Source organism: Aptenodytes forsteri, unplaced genomic scaffold, assembly GCF_000699145.1.
Source record: "Aptenodytes forsteri isolate BGI_AS27 unplaced genomic scaffold, ASM69914v1 Scaffold3, whole genome shotgun sequence".
Lineage (NCBI taxonomy): Eukaryota > Metazoa > Chordata > Aves > Sphenisciformes > Spheniscidae > Aptenodytes > Aptenodytes forsteri.
Genome location: NW_008795283.1, coordinates 1359441 through 1375486, shown reverse-complemented (window position 1 = coordinate 1375486; position 16046 = coordinate 1359441).

Sequence of the window (16046 nt, the reverse complement as noted above, 5' to 3'; positions counted from 1 at the left end):
TACAAATCCTTCTGCATAATAAGTAATATACATCTAAATGTTAAAATACTGCATTTACTTTTATTAAAGTTAAACAAACTGTCTGTTCTCTTAAAGTTAAAAAAAAATCAGTTACGCTTTCTACAAGGCTTCAGAATTCACAAAACTACTTCATTAAAGATTTTTGTGGGGCAACTCAAGTTGTGAATGAACTAGACTTTTGGTTAAGCTCTTGGTTCTTGCTTCTTTTGCAAAATTCCTTTCTAACATTACCAAATGTTCCATTTTCCTAATTGCAGAGGAAGGAGGAGTTTGAGGCCTAGAGTTACTATTCTCTTCATTCGGGCAAAAGCATATGTATTTTTAGAGCCACACTTCAGTGTAGAAGAGAACCATTCAGTGTAGAAGACCCCCACCACAAGAAACAAAGGTACAGAAGGCTTCCTTTGTGCCTTTTCTTCTAGTAAGCCCAACTTTTTTCCTTCTTTCTAGCAGATGAAGAACTGCTAAGAGAAATTGCTAATAAGTCACCCATTGATTGCAAGAGTGAAAAAACTTCCTAGAATATACGTACTAAGTTTCTTCTTCTAGCATGTACCCACTCTGCGTAAAGAGCTGGCAGAATAATAAAATCTAATTTTAAATTTAAATGCACTAATATAGAGATATACAGGGAAGTTGTAAAGGTAAAGTAAAACTTTGAAACAAGAAAACATGGGCTTGGGGTTTTTTTGCTTCCCTCTATAAGCACAGTAAGCAACAAGCAATTTTGTTGTTCACAAGGTAGATCATATTCTGTCTGAAAAAGTTCAATAGCAGGACAGAGAGCCAGATATCACAGTTGGGTTGTATACACCTTCCTGGCAAGAGGTTATTTAAATCTAATTACCTCGATTTGTATTAAGTTCTCACAGAACAATTAGTACTTACACAGATCTTTTGTATCCATGAACTTGTTTCTTTTGTCAGGTGTAGGCTAAGTAAGGTAAGTTACCATGACAAAAGACCACAGAGAAGGACAGTGAAAGAGTTGAATTTATTGCAAGTCCTTGATTCTTTAGTTACCTTGGCTCCCCTGCTATTTCCTTGCAATAACTGCTTGGGATAATAAACCTGCAACCCAGAATTGTAAAAATTAATTTTAAGAATCATATCTCTCTCCAGCATGTGTTTCAGTTCTCCTTATCTTGGTCAGTATCAACAGGCTCACTTGTAACTGCTAGGAGTCTCCCTAGCCCATCTGTCAGATTTTCAAACCAAAAACCTTGACTCTCCCTCTTGTGTTTGCTCAGATTTCAATGAAGAATCTTATAAATAGGTGAAATATGAATTCCTTTCAGTTTCCTCCTTAAAAGTCTCTTTTATGGAGAACACAAGCCAGGTTGCTAGGACACTGCAAATGCATTTTACTCATGCTAATCATCATGGTCTCATTTGCTTGTGAGCTTTATCTACAATCAGTTATTGCCTCTTGTTTAATACTTTGAGTGCAAGTTCTCTTCAAGTGCTATTTCTTCTGCACTCATATTACTCTACCACAATACAAAACACAAATAAGCAACATACCTCCTACACTTACAGAGTTAACATACCTTTCCATCTTTGAATAGATTTGATCACTCAGGACAGAGCTAACAGTGGCCAGATGATCAGCCTAACAAAAAAAGTTCAGACACAAATATAGAGCACCTACACCAAAAACTCAGCTAATCTACCAAGACAGTAAATCTTCTCATTCTGGTCTGTTGATTTAAAAGATCTGCATGAGATAAAGAGGTTTAAAAAAAAAAGGTAGAAAATTGAATTGAAAATCTTTCACATTCTCAGCCTTAAAAAGAGAAAATGTTTGGCAGCAAAGATATTGGGCCTAGTTTTCAGGCAATCAGGGAAGAACGAGAGCCGAATCAGGAGGAACATGAAGAATGTGTGTCAGCTTGTTAGTGGTGGATCACCGTTTCCCCATTCCAGCAGGGCCCATGCAAGAAATCTCTTCCTGTGTGCATGCACAGAGCCAGTCAAGTTGTAGATGAAGGTGTGCTATGTACTGCTGCTCCTAACAACTCAAAAACATCCTTTTCCTCTGTAGCACAGGCTAAAAGGTGATCTTTAAAGTAGCATGGGTAGGAGCCAACTGGCAGTGTGCAAAAGGGACCGGTGAAGCAAACCGGGTATTACAAGCACATTCAGACAGCTTTGAGGATCCAACTGCTACAGCAAAACAACTTCATACAGCAAATCACCAATACCATGTTCTTTGCCTACTGCAAGCGCGAAGCAAAGCATGGTGGCTTAAACTAGCATTAAAAATTGTTAGCAACTTTAGGTGAAGGGTATCATGAACATGTGTGCTTACAGGAGTAATAATCCAGAAGTACTCACATACATTTTTGTATATTCCTGAAAGACTTGGAACTTATCCTCTGGAAAATAAGCATTTGACAATGAGAAATTAATTACAGCTCAGATGAATTCTGTCCAGCAAGACAGCTCTTCCATATCTCAGGGTGTCCCAGCTGAGACAACAAGAAAGGAATATGATCCAAATAGGCCTCGGTATCGCCTAGCAAGACCTTCCCTGGATCAGGCAGTCATCCAGATACAGGTACTTATGATTTACATGTGTAATTTCAACTACTAAAAATTTATTCAGAACTTTATTACCACAAGGACTCTCGAGAATCATTACTGATAATGATTCAACACCACTGTTTAATTTCTTGAGAGCCAGGCAGACTGCAAGTGCTGAAAGACAACAGTCAATTAAGACACGTTAGGTCTGAGCTTAGAGAGATACTAACGTAGAAATTAAACACTGGGCCTCCTCTTATCTAGGTTACGATGAAGACCAGTCTTTCTTTGAAATAAAAATGTCTATTGAGGTTCCTCCATATTCTTTGAGAACACCTTTGGCACCTTACAAGAAGCATCAAGGACATTTTCATATCAGACTCTTGTAAGAAAGCTTCCTGAAGTACAGAGAAAGAAGTAGGCACCATGTAAACAAAGGGGTGGGTTAGGTAACCAAAGGCAATAAGCCAACACTTACTGGTTTGATGATGAGACAGACTAACTAGCAGAATAGTATAAGGCAGAATTCAAAGACCATTTGATAAGACTTGGTCTGGTGCAGTCCTTAGTCATACTGTCTGACATCACAGCAAGTAAATTAACAACTGCGCATTGCTAGAGATGAGAAAACTTATCATTGTTGTATTTTCAGTACTTTTTAACACAAGTTTCCATCTATGTGATTCTTTGGCTTCTGCTCAGGACAAAACAAGTTGCAGTAATAAAGAGGAAAGGCAGCTTACTGCCACTGCGTGGCTTGCTTTCATCACTAACTTGAGAGCATTTTTAGTCATCTCTGAGTAGTTCAGAGTTATAGGTGGCAGTTGGTAGCCTACTCTCTGAAGATTTAGGATACCCTACGCTTGGGACTTTGATACTTCATGGACAACTACCATCATGCTCACAATACTGACTGCAGCACCCAGGCCTGTAAGACCATCGCAGCTACTAAACAGCCTTTCTTAATTGTGTCCTTTAATTTGTCTTTGTTGCCATGAGTGAACTCAGCAATCAAGATCCATATTATCAGAGAATCATCCTTAGTCAACAAGTCCTGGCATTTACCCCTTCAGAATCACAGTAATGTGGAATTTCCACAAGAACAAGTCCAGTTGCTTAAGATATGGTTTGATTTAGTTGTTTTGACTACTGAAGCAGTAGTTAAGAGGCTAGAGCCAAAGCAGACCGATAAAGTTTACAAAGAGCATCTGCAGTACATTCTGCAGATCATTGAATGCTGGCCATTAACCAGATCTTTCACCAGGTCTAATACTCTTCAGTTAGTAGGCAACACCAGATGCTGAAACAGAAGTGTCATTAGAGACTTTCCTGATACAACTGAAGTTTCTCATTCCAGTCTCAATCTGCACAAAGAGTGATGGGGACTTAACTCAGCCAATGCTGGTACGACTTAAAGATGGTTTCTTAGTAAGGGAGGGAAAAGAACTGAGGATGTACCCAAGATCCTCTGATCCTTGTTTGCAATTTCAGCTAGCAGCTTTTCTAGCAGAGTTAGAAGTGATGGAAATCAACTTCTTGAGGTCAGGTGAAGCTGGTTTACCTTCTCTAGTTTAAGTATCATTCTGTATGTGTATTAATAGCTAGCAGGCTTTTGACAGAATCCAATGTCAGTCTTACTGAAAGTAATCAAATCTTTAGAAGTACACAGATCCCAGTGATAACAGATCCTAAAGGGGATGATTCTCAATTTCATGAGTCACAGTTGTATAGCAGTGACATCAAGAGAATGAGGTTTAAGTATCATTCTGTATGTGTATTAATAGCTAGCAGGCTTTTGACAGAATCCAATGTCAGTCTTACTGAAAGTAATCAAATCTTTAGAAGTACACAGATCCCAGTGATAACAGATCCTAAAGGGGATGATTCTCAATTTCATGAGTCACAGTTGTATAGCAGTGACATCAAGAAGAATGAGGTTGGTCTTTTTTTTTTTTTTCTAAGCCAGGGCCAACTCAGATGCTTTTGTGGTTTAAACAAAGATTTGTACTGAAAATAGACCTCACAGAAACAGACCCACTGAAGTATGACTGACACAATGGTATCTGACACTGTCAGCTCTTCCCCCTGCTCCACCCCATTCCACATTATTATGCTTTACTAGAAAGACAAAAACATCTTAGTATTCAAAGCAATACAAAAAGCAACCTGATTAAGATTTCCAAGATACCATTATACCCTTCAGCCTTCATGTAGTTGCTACTACTGGATCTTCAGTTCTGTTTTGTCATCACAAGTCATTATGGAGATGCCTGCTCTGTGAGGCACTAGACAGTGCAGGATTATTTAATAGAAGGACAGAGTTAAGGCTGCTGTTGGTCTAATGAGACCTTTAAGGACAGTTCCAAAGGTGGAGCTTCGTGTTAGAACATTGAACTTTCACTAGCAACTCATGAACTTGCACTGGTGTGTTTAGGATTGGGACTATATGTATCTAGCACTATTCTATGCCCTTTCAGAAGGAGAAATCCCTGCAGTGAAAACACTGAAACCTGCAGCTTTAAAATTTTGTTAGTGCAGACATCCTGTATTAGTACCCAAAACCACCAGTTAGTTCTAAGTAGACAAAACAGAGGATCAAATGAATTCTGAAGGAATACAGACTGAAGTTAAAAAAATTAACAGATTAAATGCTAGCCAAGTTTCAACCCTGCCATAACCTAAAGATAAAACTACAAAAGGGCTGCCCTGGAGGCAAGTGATAAACATTTCTATAGAGATGAAATTCTGTCTTGCATGCATGAGATAGATGCACACCTACCACAGCCTCATATGTTCAACAGGTGAATTTCTTTCCCTTCCCCCTCCTCATGGATCATTACAGTGAAAGCTGGCTTGGATGAAACAAACTCACAGCATCTCAGAAGGCAGTGTTCCTAGGCTCCAAACATAATCAGAAGAGACAAAACCTCTCCAGAAGGGGATTCCAAGCATAAGTCTAATATACATGCTCTGAATTACTCTCTACAGGAGCCTCTCTTGACTAGAGGCACATCTGTGCTAAGTGCCCAAACTCAAACCACATGAATCTCTGTGGTCTGGTATAAGCAAGCAATTTCAATTACAGAAGTTCCCCAACACACCAGATGTCAGAGAGCCATCTGGTGAAAACCAATTTACTCATAGTTGCAAGATTATCTCAGTGTTCCGAACTTTTTTTAAATTAAGTTTTCAGAAATATATTGTTCTTTTAGTAGGACAGCTAATGTAAGTCAAATTGGTACTACTGTTAAATCAGTCTTAAATAAAACTGTCCCTTGGCCCACAAAGGCAGCTGGAGGTCATAATTCATTGCATCTTGCACCACTCACCTTAATGATCACTGAATTAATTGAAAAGTCAATGGTGAACATCTTTGTTGAACACACAAAGCCTTACTGCAAGGAGGACCTCATTTCCAGATATTAAACAGCTGTATTTTCATTACTCATGCATCTACCAAAAAGACATCAGATCAGATATACAAATACACCATGGCCAGGTAAAGATAGGGGTATAAAGCTGTATATCCTTTGATCTATTTGTACCTACATTTTAATAAACCCTAAGAGGGCTGGGTAAACCACATCTAACATGTCAGTATCACTCCTGCTTCTTAGTCATTGCAGTAACAGGTTTAAAACTGCTGAGCAAACTTTGTTTTGGGAATATTCTCAACTTTATTATAGTGTTCCAATGCAAATAACTGCACTGTTAATATATTTTTCATTCTGCTTAACCCAACTTATTTCTATTACAAAATTTTTTTCCTCTTTCCAATTATGCTAGAAGCACTAATTGGTCTGGATCTTTCCTTCTGCCAGAATATACACATTTCTATCCCTTACCTTTAATTTTCTTCTTCTCAAACGCATCCATTCTTCTTCCAAACACACTCCTCTACCCTACATAAACAGATAAACCATTCGCACTGAATCTTTCAATCCGATCACTAAAATAAACATGATAAAACCTTACTTAGGTTCTAAGTTGGTCACTTTATAAAACCTCAGTAATACACTTCCTATGTTTCACCCAGCACCATACTACCTCCAGCATGCATGAAAAGATAGTTTAAAGAGGTAGATCACTTTCACAGAAGGAAAGTTTTCACAAGGGAAATTAAGAAAATTTTTTTTGGCAACAAAGTTAACAGCTGCTGTTTTAATCCTCTGTTCTGCTCATATTACACCAGCAGAGCCAGAAAACATGTTACAACCTCCTCTCACAAACACAAACTTCCCCTGGAAGGCAGTAACACTGTCAGATTTTTTTGCTTGTTTCTTTTGGGAGGGTTATTTTAGTTTTCAGCTACACTTTTGGACAGTTAGGACAGCGTTCTTAGTCTCCAGTGGGCCAAAGTAGTGGGAAAGAGCAAGTAGGGAAAAATAAACACTTCAACCCATGCTGATCCAGTTGCTAGTAACGTCAAAGAACTGGTAGGAAGCAGCTCCTCATTTCATCTCACTGTCAAAATTAAGCGACAAGGCAGCAAAATACGGTCATATAATTGCCGCCTTCTGGTTTCTCAGCCTAGAGAAGGGATTAGGTTTATCTGCATAGTGTAGTGCTGAACAGCATACTCCTTTGCTTTGCTTGTGCTAAAAGCTGACTCATCACTTCAGAAGCAGAACAACATTCAGGAAAGAACTACTACAGCATGATCACCCACAGCAAAAATAGCCCATTTTTATATATGAAGGTAAAGGGGCTGCTGTCTGCTGCACAAAATAGTATGAACAGCCAGGCATGCCAAAATTTTCTGGCTGTACTGGCTTCAGCTCCTTCAACTACTCTGCTGTTGTATTCCCAATTTATTTAGCACACAGCACACCAAGAAAATAAAGAACTTCCTGACTTAAGTGGCAAAAGTTAGTAACGACAGAATACCAAGGAAAGCAAGATTACCTTGCGATACCACCACAATAGTTAACCAGCAAACTGCCCATCACCCCCGTATTTCATGACAATAGCTGTATCAGCAACTTCATGCTCCCCTTCCCAGTCCAGAGTGTGTGTATTAAGAAACACAAGAGAAACTGCAAAAAAATCCAAGACAGTCTCTTGTATGGTCGATCCAGCTTACAGTTCACACCAAGTCATTTAACTGTGCATGATGCTACCCAGTAAGCCTGGCACACAAGAACAGAAATCTATTAGCTAATGGACATCAAGCCTGCTGGAAATGGTTACAATCATTAAGTGAAGGGAGAAATAAAAAAAATAAGAGAGGGACTGAGTGCAATGAGAACTGAAAGCATACAGGAAGAAATACGGAAGGGAGCAGGCTGGAAGACAAGGATCCCTACTGTAAGGGAAAAAAGCTGCATTTGTTGTCTGCAGTACACCAGGATATATCTCCGACTTGATGGATGATTGCTGGCTTCACATTTAACTTCCATATAACTTTTCCTCAACTGAGACAATACAGGCAGTATTTTAGTGCCAGAATACCTGCCATTCTTTTATTTAAATACTACAGTTCTAGGCAGACCATGAAACAACGGGGCTACTACCTAGCTATAAAGCAACATTAACTCATGTTCTATTGTTATATTTTGAAGCTTTGTCAACAGTGTTTCTAGCGTGCTAGGGTGAAGAGTGGTGCTTTGAAACAGGTTGGGAGAACAATCTGAAGAAAGTATCAGAAGCTTGTTTGCCAGAAACTTAAGAAAATCTTGATTATGAAGGTAGTTCAAGTTAGCCTGAGCTTAAAGGGAGCTCCCGAACCTAGAGACAGAGCGGGTGGCGGAGGTCCCAGGTGAGGCCCTGACTGTGAACTACCAAACAGACAGAGCAACTTGATGACGTAGAGTTGAGAAGGCCTGAAAAACCCAAAGGTGGTGGAAATATCTGAATACCTGTCAGTGTCAGTGCACTTCACTAGTTCTGCTTCAGTCTTCACGAACATTAGGACTGCTGTGGTTCAAACGTGCTGTGGGTCGAATGCTTTGCCATCCAAGATTCCAGGAATGAAGAAAGCAGTTGTATCAAGACATGAGGAAAAACTCCAGCAAAAGGATTTAGCCTGCAAGCACATCCCACTCACACCCATTCCCAAGAGCTCCTACTCATTATTTTGTGCTGTACTCTGTCTCCTTAGAGCCACATCAGCTGGTTACACAGTCCAAGAGCTAGATAGCAGCAACAGCGATGGGTGGGTGAGAGTGACAAGAAGGACTATAAACATGATAAATATGTCATCTTTGTTATTTTACTTGGTGTAGAAACATTTAATTCTAATATTTAAATCACTAAGTAGCCATCCAACTACCTGCACAGACTTAGTGAAGTTTCTTCACTGATCTCCCATATTCTTATCTAGACTCTCAACTAGATTTCTCCTTTAGTCCCAACGCTTCACCATATTTATTCTTATTTTGTTAGACTGAAGAGAAGTGAGAAGACCACTACTTAAGACCTCAAAGGCTGAAAAAGGAACTCAAATTCACACGGAATGATGCTACTCTACCTAACTTATCTTTTCTTTCCCAGAACAATACCATGCATTTTTGCTGCAGTTGGGTGTTTTTGCAGATCACTCCAGAACAACTCAACCACCTATAGACACAACAGCCTAGTACTAGATTTGTTTTCCCATAGGCCTTTTCTCATCTGGTATTGTACGATCACTGTTTTCAACAGCAGTAAGGTCAACAGGCAGCTACAAAGAGGGGAAGTAATGCTTACCCTGTCATAGCTGGAGTGTGAAAGACCATTGCTGCAGTTGAGTACTCATTTTGGGTGGGAATATCGGACACATTTTATTTCTTCCTCCATCCTGCAAACAGAACAGCTAACTGTGGCTTCACTTACCAAAATGCAAAATGGCAAAAGTTTTGTCAGATAGTGGATAAGCATCAGCCCATCCAATTCCTCCATTTAGGTAAGTCAAGTACTGTAAGGAGATGTATCAGATACCGAGTCCATCGAATCCCAGGTGCAAGAGCTTTACAGAAAGAAAAGAACAGAGTAAAACCTTTACGGAAACCAATGCTTTTTCACTCTGAGATCCTTAAATGCAAAACACAAGCAGGGTTTCAGTTCTAAAAGCTGCAAGGCTTTTCCATGGTAGGATTTAAGAGCAATCCAGACCTGTATGAGGAGGTACTACCATTAAACTTCTCCCTACCAGCAATACAGCAGAAGTCTCAAGTGCAAGAGTTGAAGGAAACAGAGAATATTTCCATTTCAAAACAATTCCAAGTTTATCATAAAATTGCTTTACACAAGTTTCAGAAGTCAGCTAAAGGCTTACTGAAGCTGAAGGTGTGCCAGAGAGGAAAAAAAGTCTGATTAATATCACAGGATCCAGACTCTCCCACACACCCATGGCAGAATGTGTCCAAAACCGAGCCAATCTGTTACAGGAAACCTTGTCTTGAACAAAGAATCTCCTCACTCAACCCCGTATGTTTTCTAAGGGTTTGTTTTTCAGACCACAGAATAAAGTTATCCAAGCTAGGACAGCTCTGAAGGCACTTTCTGAGAAATTCTACTCCTAGAGAACTTCTACTCCTAGCCAGAGGGTCCATGAACACTAAAATATTAATACTACACTTAAATTTTAATTTCTTCCCTGACACACACACCCTGGAATTTCACAGTTGGGACAGCCAATTTCAGTTTACAGTATTTTTTTTGTACTCATCTCCCCACAATCTAGGTATAAATCTTTGCTTTGTCCAAATCCCTTTGACTGCCTTCTAGATCTGTTTTCAGTCCACACACTTTCAACTACTAGGAGGCTGTGAAATTCATGCAAATGTGGATTTATTTTTTTAAATGAAGACTAATTCAGAAAAATGAGATAAGCATCTTTGATCTCTTGCATGGGCCAATTACTACTTTTTATACTTGTTTTTATCTGAAAAATGAATAAAAACTTCCACTGTACTCTGAAGAAACACAATGCATTCTGAAATCTTCAGGGTTCTTATTTAGAAGGTACTATAGTAATAACAAATATTAACCATAGTCCTGTAGTTTTTGAACAGTCCTTATTTGAAGGAGAAAAGTATCCATAGATAAAACAAAAATGTTCTTGCATAGAAGATGGCTTCGCTGAACTTACTATGATTGTTCCAATCCCATTTTCCCCTCCCATGAATAAGTGACACTTCCCAAGATACATTTCAGCTCAGATGGTGGTGGCGGGAAATACTGGATGTTAGAGAAAAAGATAGCCTTAATATATTGCTTCACGCTGCTGCATTGTCTGAGAGGCATGCTCTCAGAGAGCCAGAACCTAGCTAGTAAGTCTGCAGTTTGCCTAACAAGTCAAAAAAGCAGCGTTATTGCAAAGGGGACAAGGGACTGAGCTTGCCACGTGTTCCTTTTTCTAATTATTAAGTCCTATTGGCAGTACAACGGCACACTGCCTTGAGGACAGAACTAAGCTTTTGGGAAAGGATTTAAAAAACTCGCTCCAAAATGAGACCTCATATTGTAGCGGTTTGCCAAAATCTAATTTGCAATTTTAGCTCTACCCTCCATAGTCAGCCAGCGCAGCTTTGCTTCACAAGTATCCAGATAATGAGCAATCTGTTCTTGATCCTGCATTCAAAGTACTTAAAGTGATTAACAGATCTGCACATGGACTGAGTCCGGGCTTTCTGCATGCAGCCTTTACCTACCTTCTGTTGGGTACTCTGCCGTTCATTTCAGTAGGACTGCATCTTTATTCTAATATTTGTTTGTGGTGCAGAAGGCTAAGTGTTGCATAAGATCCTGTAGAGCACAGAATTTAAGACTCACTCAAAATTTCACATCTTAGAAGGAAAAACAAAGAATACAAATATTGTCTCTAGTAATAAGAAAATATTTTCTCTCTTTTATTACTAACCATCCAGCAACAACACATTTAAAAAAAATATATACACCTTGGAAGCAAAAGCTTTTTAATTATTGGGTACGCGTGAGGGTTCAGCAAATCCATAAAGCTAGCCGACTGTCCTCTTCTATCAACCTAGAGGAGGTGATGGATGTGACAGCACAGCAGTTCTTGGATTTTAAGCCGTGCAGCACAGTGACTCTAAAGAGCTAATGCATAATGGGGGAGGGGATAGGAAAGGCCTCCAGAGCCATGATATATTTAGAATCGATCCTTTCACCTAGCCAAGCTGAAAAAAGTGTTATCGCTTTAGTGATCTGGTACAAAACACTTTGAATGCTCCTGGAGAACACTCAGGTGAGTTTCCTGGAAAAATTGAGCTGTTCACCTCTGGTTTCAGACTAAATCCTACCATACTGCTTACATTGGAATGGATTATTGTACTCTTCATAATCAGTTAAATGCTCCAAGGAAAAAAAAATAGTTACATCTGTACCCAACACAGTGCTTTGCCAAATCGTATCAGTTTGAAACCTTGCAACAAATCAAGAACTGTATTAGGCAACAACAAAAAAAGAAAAGGGAAGAGTAGAATCACATAAATGACATTCATTGTCACTCGAGACTGTCTGAAGAGAGATTCAATAATAATGCTGGTTCAGTGGGAGCCATTTCCAGGCAAATAGAAACATGAAATTCATGATGAAAAAAGTAACACAGAACTGTTTTGCTTTGGCTTCAATTAAGACATCTCTATGAAACAGTCAATAACACCAAGTACTAGTCATTCCTGGAACAGGCTGGTACTCCACAATCTAGAAGGTAAGGAAGACATAAAAACTTCACAGGCAGCAGCACAAACCACACCAGAAGCTGTTTTTTTTGGTGGTTTGTTTGTGGTTTTTTTTTTTTTTAAACCACATTTAATTAAAAAAACTTAAAAAAAAAAGCAGAGGCATATTTCTTAGAACAAATGTTAAAAGGCTCCGAGATACACAATCAACAACAAGCTACAGCTGACAACAGTGAAATTCAGACTTTCTTGAATACTGCAGTTTTACCTTAAGCTGAGCAGAACAAGTTGCCAGCTGCTGAGAAAGAGGGTGGTCCTGCACTGTTGCACATGAAAGTCCATGCAAGATAACAGCTCATGCAGTAAAGCTATCAGAAAGCTGTTCACTTTTTGAAGTGTTAGATTTCTGTTAGTTTTTTGACCCAGCTTACTCTGTGATCAAAGAGTGTAAGTGACTACACAGTACCCTGGTAAAGCATTAGGAATATCCCCCAGTTACCAGATGACCACAATTGTATCAAAGCCACACATTATGTGACTGATTACATCAAACAAGAAAAAGCAAATCAATAAATCCAAGGGCAAGACTGACAACACTTCAACAAGCAGAATTAGGCATATGGAGTTCTATTAATCAAAGTTATGGGATTTTTCTTATTTTCAGGATCCTTGAACAATGCGAAGTCAAAAAGCAACAAAAGACTACTGTCTCTAACACCTTTTCCTAGGCCCATACTCAAACAGGAGAAACAACAGGAAATCCTGTAATACTTTTGTGGCAGGTAGACCACATGGCATGGTTCACATACATCCCACTGCCCTTACACTTACCATCTTTACAGCCATTATCCATACTAGCACTTCTTTATAGTACCCCAAGAACCCTCCAGGGATCTCCAATTTAAGCACAGCACTTGATGCAATAAGCAAAATCTTAGTGGCAGAAATATTTACCTGTTACTAGTAAATGGAGCTATTGGCACACTGACTATTGTTTGCTATGCATCTAAACAATAAGTCTATAAATCAGCAAGGTTGAAGCCATGCTCACATTTTAAATGAAAGTTTCCAGCTGTAATACAAACAGCAAACCTTAACATTTCTCAACAGCCAAAGCAAATTCCAGAAGCCTGTTTGATGAAGCATCAGAGGAAGATGTTGTACAGATAACTAGGAGCTTGGCTTGTAGCTCTAAAAATCATCCAGGACTTAAGTAGTACAGCATTCAAAGCACATACAGGATTTCAGAGATAATTTGGAATCTATACGTGCATTAGATTAAATTTGGTGTTTTGGGAGGGCACTTTTGTTTTTAATAAAAAATGGTGTTATAATAAATGCTTGAGTAATATAACAATGCTTTTAGAAAGCAGAGTGAAAGGGCTGTGTGTGGTAGTTACACAAACAGCTCATAGGAGGGCTGCCTACCCTCTGGCTACTTTTTTCTGAAGAGAACCCTAAATGATGCTGCACCATGCTGCCATTACCACCGTAATGACTCTTCTACAGGCTGGGACCCAAAGATTTACTATTATGCGAGTGAGTCCTCTTCTCCCTGATCTTAAGAAACACTGATGAAACCAAACAACATAATTATAAATCCTTATACATTGCAATAGTTTCTCTTCTTAGTGCATGAGGTCCGTTACCTTTTCTTTTTCGTATCTAGAAAAAGTTCAGGTCTGAGGAAGGCCGAATTTACCTTTCCATTAGCAGTCGGACAATTAAGAAGCAATTATCAGATATGCCAGTCCACTCTGGCAACCTGTTGGAAATCAAAGTCATACCAATCTAACTGAAACTATCCTAGAATCAGAAAGTAAACGTGTACCAAAAAGCAGCTTCTTAAAATCACATGCTACATCCTGTATTCTTTCGAACAGCTTAAGGCTTTCCTTGTCTTGTCATATGGGAATATGCACCATCTTCAAAATGGGATATTACTTAAAAGTAAAGAATCATCTTGGGTGATGAATCATCACTTCAAAGAGCAAGACTGTGCTTAACTTCTGATGCTCCAAGAGTGAGTTTGTTTGCTTTGGATTATGTCGAAATTCTGAAAGGAATTGTTTGATGAGAAAAGCAAAAGTGAAGCTGCTGACAGAAATCTCTCAAAATTCAAATTAAGTTTATTGACGTGGGAGCAACGCCAAAAAAAAAAGGTGGAGCTGCAAAAGTTATTCTAGCTTCCTGGAAATGCCACAACAAGGCTGTTCTCACTCTTGACTTGCTACTTAGAAATTTCCGGAAAAAAGTCACAAATTTATCCCAGCTCTGTCACAGATGGTCAGACAGTGAATTCATGGGAGCAGCACACAGATGCCTAGGTATACCTCCTGCATGACAGTGCTCAGGTCTGCTCGCATCTGTTCTATGGTTCTATATGCACAATTTGGAGAAAGTGCTTAGTGTCATAACTCTTGGTTATTTTTTTCTTAGGAGCAGAAAGAACCCTGCAGGAAAATATATGCAGTGGCACAAAGACATGAAAAGGATATTAGCTAGGTTTTTAAAAGTAATAGACAATTTCACTTCTTAAAAGTGAGAGGAACTCTTTCCATTCTTGTCTACAAAGATAAGGGATTCCATCTGTGAAATTGCCTTTTTGCTACTTGGTGTGGGCAGGAGAATACAAGCGTTCTTGTGGACATCAAACTTATTCCATAAAGTCTTTCTGGTTTTGACTTGCAATTAACAGTGAAAACATCAATTCATATTCAACTAAATACAGGGAGATATATTTTCATTTTGGAACTCTCAGAAATCTACTAGAACATAATGAAAATAAGACTGCAGCATGAAAGCATCTGTCAAACCTCTCAGAGAGGAAAGTAGTTGCACTAATTTAGACAAGCTAAGGATAAAAAAAAAGTAAACTGTCACCCTACTTCTGTGAATTCCCGGTGTCTCAACAGCTTAAAAATTAGCATCACTTTCAGGTATAATTTACATCTTCTGAACTAATAACACGTGAAATTAAAATATTTTTTTCATTCAGTTCAACAAAAAGTTATAGTATTACTGGCATGAATTTCATCATCATATTACCACATGCAAAAATGTATAGTTATTTAGAATTTTTTTTTTAACCACAATACAAGTGACCAGGATATCAGCACAAAGGCTAATACTCTGGGGAAACAGAGAAATAAGCAGAGTAACCAGGAATTATGCACCATTAGCAATATCGTATAGCATGTCCATAGAATCAGATAATTGCTTAAGGGCAGAACCTAAAAAGTCATCTTTAATCACCCTTAGGAGTATATTCAGGCTGTTTGAAAGGCTTTATTTCTACTGTACACACTTTTTAAACCTAAAAATAAAAAAGAAGAGGTTTACTGAGTTTTGCTCTCTGAACTGAGACAGAGAACATCTGCATAAAATTAATCTCCCAGCTGTTGTCGTCCCCCCCCAAAAAAAAAATCTCACATTTTTATCACTTTCCTCTTACAGGGCAAGGGAGCACCCAACTAAGGCCAGATCAATTATTCATCCAGTGTAAAGCATTCAGATGACATTGAAATAGTTTCACTATACTTTACATGAAGCATTACTCACACTCATTTAATTGCACTGACAAAGGAAATCCATTCTGATAGAAGGTACAACATTGGAGAGTTAGTCAGCAAATTACACTGAAGTACGAGAAGCAGCAATAATAGTGCAGACTTCCAAACTGCTCTGCCAACACACTTTAAGCAGAGCCTGGAAGAGCTCTCCTCTACGACACTGCCAGACAGAGGAAGAGGTTTACATTAAGTACTTTTCCTTCTCTGAAAAGACCAACAGAAGAGCGTCAATTATGAATGGATTGGGATGTGAATACTGCAACAAGGAATAAGACAACAAACCACATGTTATCAAGACTGATAG